This window comes from Trachurus japonicus, chromosome 7, assembly GCF_045865225.1.
Source record: "Trachurus japonicus isolate A0001 chromosome 7, Traja_1.0".
NCBI classification, from domain to species: Eukaryota; Metazoa; Chordata; class Actinopteri; order Carangiformes; family Carangidae; genus Trachurus; species Trachurus japonicus.
This window is the reverse complement of record NC_140913.1, coordinates 23,185,733-23,199,942: the sequence shown is the minus strand read 5'-3', so window position 1 is coordinate 23,199,942 and position 14,210 is coordinate 23,185,733. Positions and strand designations below refer to the sequence as shown.

Below are 14,210 nucleotides of genomic sequence, written 5' to 3'. Positions count from 1 at the left end.
AGTATCTTAAAAAGATCAATTAAAAAAAATATGTAAAAGTCGAGAAAATGGCCTCAAACCTCAGAGGGCATAAACACGTCTGTATTCAGTTTTAACCAGTGATTTGGTGTTTGTGCTTAGAGTGCAGGGCCACAAACAAAAATCTTGTTTAGGGGGCCACCAACATCCTAGGGCCGGCCCTGTTCATTTCCATATAAATAATTGTTTGTTTACAGCCAGCGTGCGTGATCATATGACTGACTGACTCGCCGCGTTTGACTCATTTCTAATGATGTCACCATGTCTTCAGATTTTCGCCTCACCGAAGCTGGTGAGTAACACGTTATTATAAGTAATAAGAATGATGACATGCCCAGATCTATGAAATAAGACCCAAGTTATAAGGAAAACCATTTTCCTTAAGGTATTTCTGTGTGTGTGTGTGTGTGTGTGTGTGTGTAAGAAAGAGAGAGAGAGTGGGAGAGAGAAAGGGAGGGAGAGGTCAAAGCAGCCTGAAGGCCATTGTAAATTCCTCGCTGGCTCAACCAAAGACATTCTTCTCTGTTGTTTTTCTTTCTAATCTCTATGCTCAGATTACCAGCTAGAGGGCCCGACCAGATGAGAGGAGAACAGGGTGGCATGCGTGCACGCACATGTGCCCAAACACGCACAAACACACAAACACTAGCTACACTACAGACCGGCTGTGTGTAGCTAAATCACAGACCGGCTCGGTGTGCTGCATCACTGGATGCTGCAGTCTCACCTCCATCTGATACATATGCAGTGACTCCAGCTGAATTTAATGTCTCACAAATGAAAAAACAACACAGCAACACACTGAAGTCATTACCTGAGTGCTCTTTTTTTCCCCCTTTTTTTTTAAACCTAAAGAAAACACCCCCCTATGGAGAGCACTGAGAGGATTCCCACATGACAGCCACCCAAGCACACACACACAACACACACACACACACAACACACTTATTTAAAACTCCATTAATGGCTTTCCATTAAGCCATTCCAGATGTGCCCAAATCACTTTCACCGCAATGACACTGCTCCTCTGAGATTCACTGTAAGATTTAATCACAGTTGGTTAATAAAACAGGGAAATTTACTAGTTATTTTCTTCCTTGCAGAATAAGAAAAGTTCCCAGGAGTTCCAACTGTGTAAAACGTGAGCAGTCAGAGTAAACAAACTGACCTCACCCTGAATTATTTTGGGGGAATACAGTAAATGAATAAAATAAATGAGATTAATTTTTGTTTCAAAGTGGATAACTCCCCCAAATATTGCATCTGTGGATGTTTGATTGACGTTATGTAGAGAAGAAGTTGCCTCATGATAAAAAATCAGTTGAAAAGGGAAGGATGGTCTCTCTGGGCTTAGTTATGTTCATTTACACTATCATTATAACAGAGCGCCATGACTTAATGCCATTACAACATGAATTTGCCATCAGATAACAGACCATAGCTACTGACAACAAAGACTCACAGTGGTTGGAAATGTATGTGATGTCATGGAATAATAATAATAATGCAGGGTGGTGAAACAGTTATGTGTTATAAAGATGATATCATGTGTAACTGGGAAAGTTCTGATGATGAAAACATCATTATGCATGGATACGGTTCTAAGTTAGGTCAGTAAAATCCCTGTCTGTGGTTTGGAATCAATAAAAATGTTTATTTCAGCGACTACAGCCTTCTACACGGTCTTTATTCTCTCCTGGCCTGAGTTCGGGTTCAGTGGACAGAGAGAGAGTCGGCACTGCAGATGGAAGTGATGTAGAGAGACTGAAAAAAGGTGCAGAAAAGACGACTGCTGAAACAAATTTGAACTGATTATAAATGTCTTACAGGTCTTGAGACTGCGGGGGAAAACTCTGAGTCTTCATCCATTTATGTGATTATGCCTCCATCCTTTTATAGGGGAGACTGGGGACAGTTGCAACAAGCCTTATTTCTCCAATCAGAAACATGCTAGAGTGATGACACTCACACTGCACATTCACACTTAGACCCTCTACCCACCAATAATAGAAAAGACATATTCAGCATCTGCTCCTGCTTGTACTGAGACAAAGTTGTTTTAAGTAGCTTTTTTCATGAGCTGTATTTTTGTCAAACTGTCCTGACCTTTTGTATGAATTAATCCAAACCTACCTAGTTTGAATCACTGTTTTGTTGACTATCAAATGACATGGTTAGCATGTGTCAGTGTCATTGTGTCTAGCTAGTACATGATGTTTTGTCATGGCTGACAGGGTGGGGACGGTTGCAACAACTGCCATTTGAATATGGAAGCACTATGCAAATGCAAATGTGTAAAATTAAACTTTAGTTTATTTACTGTATGACACAAATATATCTATTTTTTCCCTCATGATGAACAGAACAGCCAATTATATTAAACCACGAGAGACTAAGATTTCAAAATAATTCTCCAGATAACTTCCTATAATGAAATATGCAACTTGTAGTTGTATCTTATTCTATGGGACAGACGTAGCCACATATTTTCCTTTGAAAATTAGAGAAAAGTAAATTTATTTGATGTCATAGAGTGAATAAATCATCCAAAAGTAGAGTACATGTTTATAAAAGTTTCTTGTATTGCAAATAGTTCCAGTCGTCTTGTCTCACACTGAGCTATTGAGTTTTATTACCAGTGTTAACCTCTGCACATTGACTCAAGGCCTATGTTCTACGCAAAACAAAACTCCAACTGTTCTCTGATAAATATTACTAAATAACTAAATAATACTATAGTATTATTATAAGACAATGCATATTTTGTTGCAACTGTCCCCAGTCTCCCCTACTTTAAAAAACTAAATAAAGAGAGCAGATAAAAAGTGGATTGGAATATTAAAAATCACAAAATCTGGTGATACATGATGGACAACGACACACATTCTGTTGCGCTTAAATTGTAGAACAAACTTTCTCTGGTGACACATGCACACACACACACATGCAGATCCCAAACAGCTGGGTAAATCTGGTGACAACAGACATGGAGGCAGTGAGTCATGTCGACCCACACTGTAAAAACTCAAAATCTTTCCAAGAATATTTGTCTAATTTCTTGTCAAAATGTCTCAATTTTAGTCAAAACTAATCTCTTTCCACTTAAAATAAGACTCATCACCTAAAAATTAACTTGTTTTTAGATCATTTTCACTTGTTTCAAACTAATTTTCACTTGAAATAAGTAGAAAAATCTGCCAGTGAAAGCAGTTTTTTGTGCTTGTAATAAGAAAGAAAAACTTGATCCACTGTCTGACTGATTTTTCTACTTATTTCAAGTGAAAATCTGCTTGAAAGAAGTAAAAAGTGTCTAAAAACAAGCTGCTTTTTAAATGTGATGAGTCGTATTTTAAGTAGAAAGAGATTTGTTTTGACTAGAAATAAGACAAATATTCTTGGTAAGAGTTTGAGTTTTTGCAGTGCAGTAAGGTGCTGCACCGGGGGGGGCAGAGACAATTTAGTTTTCACCTGTCTGTAACTTTTTCTAATAATTACCAGTTCTAATTTGCACTCTTAACTAACTTGCCTCTCTACCCCCCGCCCCCCCTGCCCCCCGCCCCACCGCCCCTTTTAGCCCCAACCTGTGGTGCTAAAAGACACACAGCTAATCATGCTAAAAGTAACACCTGATTTGAAAGCAGGAGGAGGGAGGGCAAAGGAGATAAAAAATAAAAAAAACAGTTAAGTAATTACCCACACCTCACCTCAGACCCCCACTGACTTGGCATAATATAGCGCAGCAGGCTCGGCTGAACCAGCATGAGTCCTCACACTTCAACAGGTGTGGGAAGAAGAAAAGAAAAGAGGGAAAGGGAGTGAATGATGAAAAGAAAAGGAGAAAAAAAAGGGATTCTGAGCACCTGTTTTGGACTCCCATGCCTTCCTTTTGCGGGCCGGGGCTTGCACCGCCCTGCCCAGAACAACACATTCATGTCTCGGTGGCTGCTCAGCTATGTGAAGCAGCGCTGGGGTCAGTTTTCAGAGGTTAGAGATAAACATAAATGGGGGGGAAAAGAGTCAAGAAGGGCCTGTAATTATGGTCAGTAATTACTTATGGTAAAGGGAGTGAAGGGAAATCGACTGCAGGTCAACCAGAATTTAATTTAGCCTCACAATATCACACATCAAGTGATGTGAACGGAGAGAAGGAAAACTTTATTTTAGACTGCTGCAGAGATGGCTTATTTTAGCTTCAGTTAAGTGTTCATTTCAAAGTGACAGCAATGTTGAAAGATGGCAAACTAATTCTTAAAAACTTGTTTTATGATAGTCAATTAAGTTTTCTTTGTAATTGTGTCAAAATAATTAGAATTTTTGTTTTTAAATGTTATTTTTTAAACTTGATTTAATGAAAATAACAAGTTTTTAAGGCAAATTCTCATAGTATCATAATCCACCATCCTCTTCTCTCCTTGTATTGGGTTAATTTCAAGTAAAGATTGCCTTGATTATAAAGAGGATATTTGCAGTGACAGTTACAGGCTGAAATTTTAACTATTTTTCCAAACCAAATAAAAACAGAAAACATTTTTCCTGCTATAAAAGGGTATGCAGCAATGATGAAATCTATATTTTAAAAAAAAAGTTTAAAATTGACCTAAAATCATGGAGGTAGGTGTCATAAATCCTCACATTTTCCCACCTTGTTGATTAAAGAACTCGTGGATCTAACTCGATGCATCTAAAAATCTAAAACTGTTCTGTTCATGTTCCATTAATGGTTTATTATGTTATGTTATTTTGTTTATCTAAGCGATGAGAGAAGCCAACATGAAGATCAGGTGCTATAGTTGAACTTTTTCAGAGTTATTCTAACATTTTTCTCCACACACACTCACAACAAACACAGCCTGGTCATCTGATCTGACCAGTTAAGCATATCAGGGGTCTGGAGGGTCCTTCTCCCTCCTCTCAGTGCTCCCACACACACACACACAGTAACAGCATGCCTACCGAGCTCACTGAGGCTCATTAACCTCCTGCTGGTGGGGGGTGGGGGGTGTGGGGGGGGGGGTCAGGGGCATCAAAGTGGCAGGATCACTGCAGAGTCGACTCACCCAGCAATCCTACCATGGGGGTCTGGAGCCGCAGCGTCTCACCCCCCTAATGAGAGGCCATGACACGCACACATCCACACACACTTTGACCCCTCAGGACCAGCTGGAAAAGAGAGTCTGACATGCCTGTCGCAACCCCCCCCCCCCTCCCTCCCTCCCCCTCCTCCATTCCTCCACTCCTCACCCCAAACTCCACACATTCCAGCTACAACAGCGGTTCAGACAGAGTCACCGCTGCCTCGCTTATACGTCTCACCTACCAAATTTACGGTAATGCAGAGGGAGCAGGGCCGGCTCTACGCAAGGGCAAGAGGGGGCAGTGCCCCCTCAAATAAATGTCTTGCCCCCTCAAATCCAAATTTTAGAAGTTGAGAAAGCACATTTTAATATACTCAAAAAATGTGTATATTACAAGTTGACAAAATTATCTGCAGTAGCACAAAAATCTGCCGAAAAGGGACAAACTGTTCTTTTCTAAAATGTTCTGTTCTTTTTTTCAATTTTATAAGTATTCTTAAGACTACCTTTCAGTTTTGTAAATCTTTTGTAAATCTTGACCCCCCCCCCCCTCTTCTCAGAGTACACCAGAATGCTTCACTCACATTTTAAAATCACTAAAATGTTCTGGGGGGGGGGGGATGCCCCCAGACCCCCTACAGAGGTTTAGCTACTCACCTTTTTCACCCCCTCTGGGTTTGCAATGCATCTTCAGGTATATGCACCCCTAACCCCCCATATAATGTGGCTCTTTGCATTACGACAGTAACAAATTTGGGCTCTAAGACCCTGGTTGGCCCCCCGGCCCCTAGTTGGACAGGTCTGAATGAAGAGGCCTGACAAAGTGCAGTCCACTTCTCCAGGTTGGGGTTGGACACATAGTCAACAACCCAATTCAATGAAGTTACTATCAGCACGGAGAAAAAAAAGTGCTGGAGCTTGATGTGTTCACATGATGCCCCCTTCACGTTTCTGACTGCCCCCTCATATATGCCGCCTAGAACCGGCCCTGAGAGGGAGAATCTGAGGGAGGGAGGGAGGGAAAGATGGACAGTTATTACATGAAGTCAGAAGCACACAGTATGATTTAGTGCGGGCATGGGGGGCCGGCCCTAGGATTTTGGCCCCCTAAACAAGATTTTTGTTTGTGGCCCTGCACTCTGAGCGCAAACACCAAATCACTGGTTAAAACTGAATACAGACGTGTTTATGCCTCTGAGGTTTAAGGCCATTTTCTCGACTTTTACATATTTCCTTAAATGTATCTTTTTAAGATACTTGCAGATATAACAATACTCAAGTGTTTTATGTCTAAATATCAGAACCTCCGCTGTAAGCACACTGAGGCCAGTTTGTCCTAGAACACTGTAGAAAGAAATAATTTAGGCCAAATGCTGGAAATTTGAGGTCTGCTTTTTGAAAAAATGTCAAATCCCTTGTGAAAACACTCCTTCAGTCATGAGAATGAACTGTTTTGGTGCTTGAAATAGGATATGAATACAGTAATAGATAAGTGTAGAAAACAAGTCTAAAATGACATTTTGTCAGATTGCTTTTTGAGCACAAATGTTGTCATTCTGCCGTTCTATTTTCACCAAATGTCTCAAATGTGAGATAAAAGAAGCTGAATATTGACTTCACATTACATATAAAGCTCATAGCTGCACGTGCAGACCTCAGGATGTTTAAATGACTTGATGAACCCCGGTACCTTTCTGATCATGTGGCCCCCCACCTAACGGCTGTGGCCCTAAACAACCGCATAGAGGGTTTATGCCCTGAGTGCGGGCTGGAGGTATCAATTATATTCACTCTCACTGTCACTATCAGCTTTTTTCAGAAGTGGTCTGAAAAATACCAAAAGGGTGTTTGCATTTTTAACTCAGTTGTCATTGAACTGTCAGAAAAAGACAAATCTGGGTGGGAAAATGTCTTCAAGAAGTAATTTAATCAAAAAATACTCACTGATTGATCTCCATCTTCCAATAAATCAGTGATCACTTTAAACTTTTAACTCAGTGGCCGCTGTTATAACCTCAGTTCGGGTTTTACAACCGAGGTTACTGTAACAGCAGAGATCAAACCACATTTCCCTATAGCTACAGCTTGTCTCACACCAGTTTGAAGTTAATACGACGACGATCCTGATGCTCATTGACTTCTTGTATCCGTGGGTTCATTTAAGTTCCTGTGAGGCGTCATGAACGAGACACAGATGAAGAGAGAGAGAGAGAGAAAAAACAAAACAAAACAAAACAAACACGCCTTTCTGTCAATCAGCACCACTGATGGTTAAGTGGCAAATACACTTAGGAGGCATGTGGGAAGGGAAGGGAAGGGGGAGGTGGTGAGTCAGGGGAGAGAAAAGAAAGGGAGGGAGGGAGAGAGAGAAGGAGGGAGGGAGGGAGGAGTGGGGTGGTGGAATAGCTTTCTGCCAGAAAGGCAAGTGCAGCAGCAGCAGCAGCAGCGGGGTGAGGGAGGGGTGAGGGAGGGGTGCAGGGTCGAGGGAAGAGGCACCTTGCAACAGCTGGTCTCAATTATCCGTGGAGGGGCTGCTGAGCGTACAGCAGCATGTACTGTGTATGCAAGTGTGTGTGTGTGTGTGTGTGTGTGTGTGTGTCAGGTTGAGGCATCGCAGGGGGAGGGGGGGGGGGGGGGGGGGGGGGGGGGGGCTGAGACCACTGGCGCCAGGAGGGGTGCAACAGGTCAGGGAGGATGAAGATTATAAAAATACTAGCAGGCAGTTGGCCTTGGTCCTGCACAGTGTGAGTGTGTGAGTGTGTGTGTGAGTGTGTGTGTGTGTGTGTGTGTGTGTGTGTGTGTGGTGGATATTCCTTGCCTGCCGCAGTGCCACAGGATGTGGAAGTGTGTGTGTGTGTGTGTGTGTGTGTGTGTGTTGTGCCCACAGTGCACCAGGGCGGTGTGTTTCTGCATACATCCTGTGAGATAACCTTTCCTGGTTGAATAACAACAGCTCATCCCATGATTTTTACTGATGAAAGTTGTGTCTGTGTATGGCTGAGATTATTTAACATCAAACTTCTACTCTGGACTTTCAATTTTGAGATTTTGGACTATTTCTCTTCCTTAACATGTATTCTTTCAGAAAAGTTGAAAGAAATGGTAGAAAATCCACATTAAGGTGGTTATTTTACTTCATTGTGTCTCTTTCGTCAGTAGATTTTTCCTAAATTCACCAAACGTTAGCAGCTACTGTGACACACTGAGCTGTGCCTGTTGTCTGACCCAGGTCATGTCAGGTATCATTGTAAAACTCTCTCTCTTCTGAACATAATGTAGGCTCCTCCTTATCTGCGACCAATTGTAAAAGTACTACGGTTTACATTAACAATCTATGGAATTTTACATCTTTAAAGGCCATTTTCTCAAAATTAGTTTTTTGGGCCCAAAATCTCCACTTCAGCAACACTTTACAGACACCAAACCTTCCAGTTTTATTCCTGTCTGTCTATATTCTGAAGGTTTTTACAGAGGGGATTGTTGATATATCGTTCAAATCACGTCAACAAAATAAAACAAGGATTTTGAAAGGGGCTTTGAAAAAAAGGGGAAATGGATGCACATTAGCGCACATTTCATTAGATGTTGCCTCATTTACATATTTAAACATACAATTTGACAAAACTTGTAATTCAAAATATATTTTTCTTAATGTAAGTGATAAACTTGGGAAGTTTTATGGTGATGTCTGTTAGTTAAAATGTTTTACCCTATTCATAGTGTCCCCCCCTGTGTTAACGAAATCCTTAATGTCCCAATGGAATAACTTCACTGAGTGCATGTTTACCTACTTAGCTATTTACTCAACATGATAAATGCACACATAATATATTCTTATCACAGCGAAGAGGTAATGACAATAATAAGTCACCATGATTGGTGGTATTAGGCTTTATAAAACACATCTGACTCACTGGAGGTGATCTCCAAAGTGTTTCAGCAGCTGCCTCATCACCTGGACCACAGCACTGGGCCCCAAATGAATTAACATGGGACAAATGAGTGTATGACGCCCCCTAGTGTTCAATAAGTAATACCACACAAGGAGATACTGTACATTGAGTGATTAAGACGTCCTGCTACTACACAATATTTCATTTCATAACCTTTATTTAAACTCGGAGATACATTGAGGAGTAACCTCATTTACAATATAGCCGAGATGAAAACACAAAACACACAAGGACCGAAGACAAGACATTTGAAACATACAAAAACAGAACAGAACAGAATACCAGAATATAAATTGAAACATAGTTAAAAGCACGAGCAGTTAGAGGTAAAATAAGATGTAGTTATGGCTTTAAATTGTCCCATTGATAAAAGTGAGTGTTCCAGGTTGTAGGTGCAACAGGAAGAGAAGCTGTCTTTCCAAGTTCGGTGTTAACAGAGGGAAGTTGCAGTGTGAGCCAGTCTTTTGAGCGTGTGCGATAAAGACCTGCATTGAAAGATACTAGTGAGTTAATATAGGATGGTAAGAGACCAGTAAGAGCTTTAAAAATAAATAAAATCCAGTGTCAATCAGGCCTGGTAGATAGCGAGGGCCATCCAACTTTGGAATACAGGTCACAGTGATGAGTTGTAGCTGTCGCCAGTAATGAACCTCAGGGCTGAATGATAAACGGTGTCAAGTGGATTTAAAGTTGTAGCTGATGCATGCCTGTATACGATGTCTCCATAATCTAAAACTGACATAAAAGTTGCTTCAATAAGTTTCTTCCTGCAGTGAAAAGGAAAAGATGATTTGTTTCTGTAAAAAAAAGCCCATTTTTTGTCTTAGTTTAATGACCAGATTAGATACATGATGTTTGAAGGTGATTTTGTCGTCGATCCAAAGTCCAAGATATTTGTATTCAGAAACTCTTTCGATAGCTGTACCATTGATTGTGGAGATGATTTGCATATTGTAAGTGATATTTTTTGATTTAGTGAAGAGCATAAATTTTGTTTTACCTGCATTAAGAACCAGTTTGTGATTATTGAGAGCAACTTGTAAGTCAGTGAAACAGTGCTGAAGAGCTTGAATAGCAGAGTGTACAGAGTCAGAAATGCAATACAAAATAGTGTCATCAATATGATTTTGTTTTACTTCTTTATCCTAGCTACATTTATATGACAGCTATTGTTACTTAGTTCTTTTTAGATTAAGATTTTACACATCTTTTGGTCCCTATTAAAAAATGTAAAAAAAAAAAATATGTATATATATATACTGTATATATTTTATTGAAATGCAACAAGATTATCCTGGATTGAGAAAACAAGTCATGTTATTAAGAGGCAGGTGCAGACTTTGTGAGGCCATTGAACGCACCACCACCGGCTGAGAGGAGCAGGATATGCCAACAAATGATTTCCTCACATCTCGAGAGCAAGTTTTGACAAATGAAGCAGTTTCAGGAAACAAAAGCTACAAGTCGAAACTGGCTCGTGACGGAGGAGGATATTATATTCCCATGTTGCATTCACATTTCCAACAAACTCTAATATTAGGACGCGCCGAGTTTTTCAGCTTTTTCGTTTAAAACAAACAACCCTGCTCTAGTCCATCTCTGCTGTTGTGTAAGGTAGCCTCTATATTGGGGTTAATGGGAGGTCGGCTACATATTTACACCTATAAAACACGTTTAACCTAAGTGCAAATGGATTCTGATTCTAACTTAATAAACAACCTTGACTGGAAGAAGATCTGGAACTTACCAGCTAGATACATGATAAATAATAAAATAAAAGAAGTATCCTTTAAAATAATCCACAGAATTTACCCTTCTAAAGTCTTCTTTTCACAACGTTTTAAAAATGTCACAGATACAAGTTGCTCTTTTTGTTTGGGATCCCCTGAAGATGTCTTTTCATTTGTTTTGGTCTTGCCCTTTTTCTACCAATTTCTGGGTAGATGTCTGTAATTTGATCTCTCTATTGAGCCAGATTTTTCCCTTTGTTTTGAAAATGTAGGCTACTGTTTGGCTTCACTGTCTTTCCATTTACCAAAGTTAGACAGTAGCTACTACATCATTAATCTTATTATCCTTTTATCAAAATGGCACATTCATAAATGTAGATACACAAATCAAAATCCTTTTTTTCTTACATTTAAAAACGAAGTCAAGCAGTAGGCCTATATTAAAACCATTGAAAAATCTAATAACACAAAAGCTATCAAGACCTTGAACCTATGTGCTCTCTACAACATATTTTTATAATGCAATCTGTAAAAAAATGCCTTTATATGCATGTAGCCCACTGGCGATAATATTTGTTGTCGTGTGAATTGAATTGTATTGTGAATTGTTGAATTGTATTGTTTTGTACAATTCTTAATAAAGTTCTGAAAAAAGAAGAAAAAAAAAAAGGAGGCTACACTCGATAGGAGTCACAACTATGATTGTGCGATGCTCTTTAGGACACCCAGAAGATGTTTTTCATTTATTTTGGTCTCGCCCTTTCTCAACTAAATTATGGGAAGATATTTGTAACCTGATTTGTTTTTCGATTGAACCTCTTTTTTCCCTGCAGCTTTGAACATGTATTGTTTGGCTTCACTGACAATCCATCTTCTAAAGAAAAGCAATACTATATCATCAATCTTATTATACAATTAGCCAAATGGCACATTCATAAATGTCGTTACACTAATCAAAAAACACTTTTTCTTATTTTTGAAAATGAAGCCAAACAATACATTAAGTCTATTAAAAAATCCATCAACATGAAAGCTATAAAAACTTTTAATTTATGTACACTTTACAATGTTTTTGTATGAAAGCTTGTCTCTGCATTGTATTGTCTGTACTGAAACCCCCTGGCGATGTTCTGTTGGTGTATTGAATTGTATTGCACCATGATGACTTAATAAAGTTTCTAAAAAAAAAAAAAAAACTATGATTGTGCGAAAGAAACCTGGAAGTAGACGGGGCGGTCCTTACTCTATCATTGTGTGTTTTACTGTAACTTTCTCAGAAGTGACACAGAGAGACTGTAAAGCAGCTGGAATGAACTGGACAGGTTAAAGTTATCAAAGGAAATGATGGATGGACGGATAGAAGAAGTGAGTGAATTACCTGATCAAGTCCTTGGGTGGTGACAGGTAGGTTAAAGGTTGAATACAACAGAGGTTACCGCCCAAAGCTGTTATCGTATTTTATTGAATTTATGGGTGAATCGTAGCTATATGACGATGTAGGCCACTGTTATGAGTAGCCTACAACTCAAAACAACACTAAGTGGAAACTTTTAACCTTTTGGAAAGAGGAAGTAGCGTAAAAGTGTTTTAATTTCGACATTTTTATTAACTGTTTATTAAAACCTACGCATCTTTAATAAATTGACCACCAGCAAATAATCCCATAACGTTAGATAACCTTGAATATTCCTTGGTTTCTCACCTGATTTCATGCAATGTCTATTTAAATAGGCTATATTTGCTTATTAAAATGTGTTTTTGTTGTATTTTAATTTTATAAGTGTCATCTTCATGTTTTATTTTAATGTAGGCCTATTTCCCTGTCTACTTTTTAATAGCCTTGTGTTTGAATGGTGCATATAATCTAATTTGCTGTTCCTTTGGTGTCTAATATGTGGTTTTGGTAGTGATTTGCCTGTTAAACCAAAGATGAGTGTCCATGGGGAGGATGAGGAGGGAAGGGTGAAGTCTCCCACATCTGTCTGTGTATCTCTGAAGAGTGACCAGTCCATCGAGAGTCCTCTGGGCTTCGCGAGTGAAGCTGGAGCATCAAACACAAAGTAAGAGTTCAAACCAATGACAGAAACAAATGCTGTAATTTCTCAACCTTGTATTTACGTAGAGAAGTATCTCACGAGGACGTTGTGCAACCCAGGAATTATCCTTTTAGATTCGTCTTGATTATTATTTAAAAGGCGTGAGTGGAAAGATACCATGTTTGTTTTGTTATCAGTAACATAGTTTCAGTTAACAATATATATTACAATGTTGGGCAAAATGATTGTGATAGCTTGTAAGAAAAGATTTAAAGCAACAAGTCAGCTCTAATCGTAAGGGAAATGCACGCAGAAAAGTATCCGAAACATGTGCTTATCCTGTAATCAAATGCAGAAGTATGCTATAGTGAGTCACTGTTTCACTGTATGATCTTTGTTCTTGTTAGTGATTTGCCCGTCAGACTAGAAGTGAGTGTCCATGGAAAGGACGAGAAGGGCAGAGCAGAATCTCCAACATCCACCTGCCTGTCTCTGAAGAGTGACCAGTCCATAGAAAACCCACTGGCCTTTAAGAATCAACCTGTAACATCTGATATAAAGTAAGAACCCTGAGTGCTCTTTCATCCTATAGTGGATTAAATCAAGTTGTTGTAATGTATGAGTTTCGCAGGGAGTGTCATATCTGCAAAACCAGCTTGAAAACTAAACTCTGTACTGGACAGAAATCAAAATAGAAATTTGACAGTATTTTGTACGACTGTAGTCTTCTACATTCACACTTTGTGTACGATTGCATCATTAGCGTCTCTTGTTAGTCTCCTTATCAAGGGAACAAACCTCTTAACCCTCTATGGTACCATGTTGCCCTCAGGCAGCAACAAACCACTTTTTGGTCACATCTCCACAATTCATCCCATTTAATGCTGTAATACTTTAAAAAAGAGAGGAGACCTTAGAGAACCAATAACAATGCTTTAATTTATCACATGACTTTCAAGAAGCCACTGAAACCCTTTTTTGCAGACTTTTTCAAAGGAAACAGGTTTGCCATTTTGCTCCACTAAAACGGTCTGAAAACATACATTAACTTCCTGGCCCTTTTTCATCTGGAAAAAAATATATTTACACTAATAGATTAGTAAAGTTTAATTTTTAATAGTTCCATGCAATTTATTTACTTATTAAATAATGGAAACTTGTTAAAATGCACCTGTTGCCCGAAAGCAACAACGTACCATTATAGAAAATTGCAGTGTTTCCTTGAGGCGACAGTGGAGCATTATGGAATCAATATTGCATTATGAGACTATGATAGTGTGTGTTTAGGTGGAAATATAATGTTCAAAAACATATAATTCATCATCATTTTGTTTTTTATCCTTAATAAATTAGATTTTGGATGCAGTAAAGTAAACATCAGGCTATTATGATGATGAG

The 14,210-nt window shown here is 39.1% G+C and overlaps 1 protein-coding gene across 1 annotated transcript in view; it reads left to right on the top strand.

Moving 5' to 3' along the window:
* The first annotated feature begins 11,984 nt into the window (after positions 1–11,984).
* LOC146984780 (NACHT, LRR and PYD domains-containing protein 12-like) overlaps positions 11,985–14,210 on the top strand; it is a 95,164-nt gene continuing 92,938 nt past the window's right edge. The window contains exons 1-3 of the mRNA XM_085782217.1: positions 11,985–12,180; positions 12,684–12,836; positions 13,220–13,372. The gene's annotated coding sequence lies outside the window, so the exon portion shown is untranslated. The remainder of the gene's footprint in view (positions 12,181–12,683; positions 12,837–13,219; positions 13,373–14,210) is intronic.